Consider the following 2,997-nt stretch of genomic DNA (forward strand, 5'->3'; position numbering starts at 1 on the left):
TCTAACATCAGCATCTTTCTCAACATAGTCTTCTAAGCAGCCACTACTAATCGGGTGGAGTTGGCACTCTAGACAAAATCAATTTCTCATTCACATCTGGAGAGTGTTTCTTTACCAGACAGGCATTGTTCTTTCATTTGAAAAAAGTGAGTCTAGACAGAGTGATTCTAGGACTTGTCAACCCAGGCATTATAGAGAAGGAGCTAAAGAGATTCTATGTGCTTCCCCCTAATGATGCAGAAAGTTCACACCTCCAGCTCAGAGAGATAGCCACTCCTTCTCCTGAAGCAGTGTGAATCCCATCTCACTAACATTGCTGTGTTACCTTGGGTAAACTCCTTAATCTCTCTGTGTCCAGGACTTCTTGAAGTACAATGGGGCTAATCGTTACCCATCAGCATCAATGGATACCAGGGAACTTGGTGGTCTGTACCCATTTTCAAAAGTCCAGTGAACAGTGAAAGAGTCAAATAATTACGGAGATAATGGAAAATATGAAAATGAGAACAATTCACCTGTCTTTGTGACTTTAAACAGGATCATGTCAAACCATTTAAATGAGAAGATTCTGCATTTTTTTGAGAGATTTTTGCTATAGGGCACGTGCACTTACCAGAGAGACAGAAAGTGAGAAACAATCCACTAGGGAAGATGGCCATGCTGCAATCCCTTCTCCTCCATTCTCCTCTTGGTTCTTGGGCACACACACACATGCACCCAGCATGAGTTTTAAGCCCCTGGGTCTGGGACTCAAACCATAGTCGACTACATGGGAGTCCAGCGACGTAATCATTATGCCATCCACTGGTCCCCATTTCTTCATATAGGTATTTGCAGAGGAAAGAAATTATCGCAGTGCTCAGAATTTGCTGGTCCTCATTTCTTGAAAGTTCTACTTTGTGTCTAATCTGAATCCTACCTCTGCTATTTATCATCTATTTTTCTAGATCATAGATAGATACTGCTTCAAATGACCCTCGTCTAACATGAATAAGCCAGGAATCCCCCTTCCCTTGTTTTATAGTTGCAAAGATTCCACAAGGCTATTGTACTGCTGTCTCAGATAATAATAGCTACACTTATGAAGTACATATTACGGTAATCTATGTTCTACTTACCGCATGTGCCAAACACTTGATAAACACTACCTCATGTAATCCTCTCAGTAACTCTGTGAGAAAGACGCTATTAGTGTTGAATTTTTTCAGCTTTGGAAACCTACTGTCAGAGTGGTAGAATGACTTATCCAGAGTTGGAAAGCTTAAGTAGTGAAGTCTGGTTTCAAATTCAGTCTGTCTCAAGCTAAAGTCCAGGTACACTCATTTCCAGCCACAGAATAAGGAAAGTGTAACATTAAGTGAGTGTGTATGTGTGCCTATCTGGTCAATAGGTCAGGTCTACATCTAGAGCTGTCATTAGCCTGCATATTTATTTATGCTACAAAGCATGGTATTTTCAGAACCTCCACCCTCTTCCTGGAGGAATGGCAAAAAAGTTTGCATTGTATTGTTCTCATATAGGTATCTAGTATTTTATAGGTAGTTGATGGGACTACCAAGTTGAAGAATCTCAGTGTGTGTGTGTGTGAGGGGGTATGGGAAGTGCAGGTAGCATGGTGGTTAGGCGCTGGACTCCCACATGGCAGACTGTGGTACAAGTCCCAGACCTGGATGCTTGCTTTCTTATTTTCTCTCTCTTTCTGGGAGTGCACATGCTCTATAGCAAATTAAAATGATAATAATGATGATAATATATAGTATATAAATCCATTGATATATTACTATATAAAATTATGCATAACATATAAATATATAATATCATATACAATAATATAATACTATTAAAAATAAAATAAATTAGGAGAAAATGGACGCCGTCAACGGCTTGGAATGTGACTGAGGGGGTCGTCACCACTGGTTATCTCTGTGAGAGCTGAGAAGAAATAGTTTATCTTCAGATAAAAAGGCCCTGTCACCTGTCATGGTCAAAGTGAAATTGATAAAAACCATCTAATACCTAGGAACCGGCAGGTGGCGTGGTGGTTAAGACGTTAGAGTCCCATAGTTGATGGCGGACCTGGTGGCTCGATTTCTCACTCATCCTCTTGTCTCTCTCTGTATGGGGAGCCTTCAGAAAGTACATGGAAAATACCTCTTATAGAGGAGAGGTGAGGCCTTCCTTCAGAAGAGGATTCCTCATGGCTCCTGCAAACTAGTCATTTCAGGGGACAGGAGAAATGAAGACTTTCTACTGATAATTCAGCCTCCAGCAAACAAAGCTAGTGTGATGAATCCAAAGGCACTGTAGCTAAACATCCAAATACTATTAGGGTTAACATATTCTTCAATATCTACTGGATCTGCTGCAACAGCAATCACAACAGAACGGCAAAGAGATTCCAGATCACCTCTTTCTGCTTGCTTCTGAACACTCAGATTGAACTTCAAGAATTCGAAAGACCCCCCATCCATCAGATTACAGGAAATCACTGCAGGTCCACAAGAAATATGGGAAAGCAAGAGAATACCTCTCCTCCAAGGGAAAAGAATAACTCCTCTTCATCCACAAGCAGTTCAAAGCAAATCATGGAAATGTCTGATAAAGAACTTAGAACATTCATAATGGTGAAGCTAACTGAGATGGAAGAGAAGAGAGACAATGAACTCTTAAAGAGAAAGGAGAAAGAAGTTGACGAGTTCCAGGAGGTGAGGAAATTCTTGCAAGGTCTAAAAGAGGAATTATACGCTTTGCAAAAGAGTCAAATGGAACTGTTAGAAATGAAGTCTATAATACAGGAAGTCAAAATCTCCCTTGAAAGTATTAAAAGCAGACTAGGTCATACAGAAAATAGAATCTCAGATGTAGAAGAGAAAATGGCTGGCCTAGAAAAATCCACCACAAAGACTGAGAAAATGGCACAAAAATTTGAGAATAATATACGAGAAGTACTAGATACTATCAAACGTCCAAACATCCGGATAATTGGCATTCCAGAAG

This window comes from Tupaia chinensis, unplaced genomic scaffold (genome assembly GCF_000334495.1).
Source record: "Tupaia chinensis unplaced genomic scaffold, TupChi_1.0 Scaffold000320_1, whole genome shotgun sequence".
In the NCBI taxonomy this organism is placed as follows: Eukaryota; Metazoa; Chordata; class Mammalia; order Scandentia; family Tupaiidae; genus Tupaia; species Tupaia belangeri.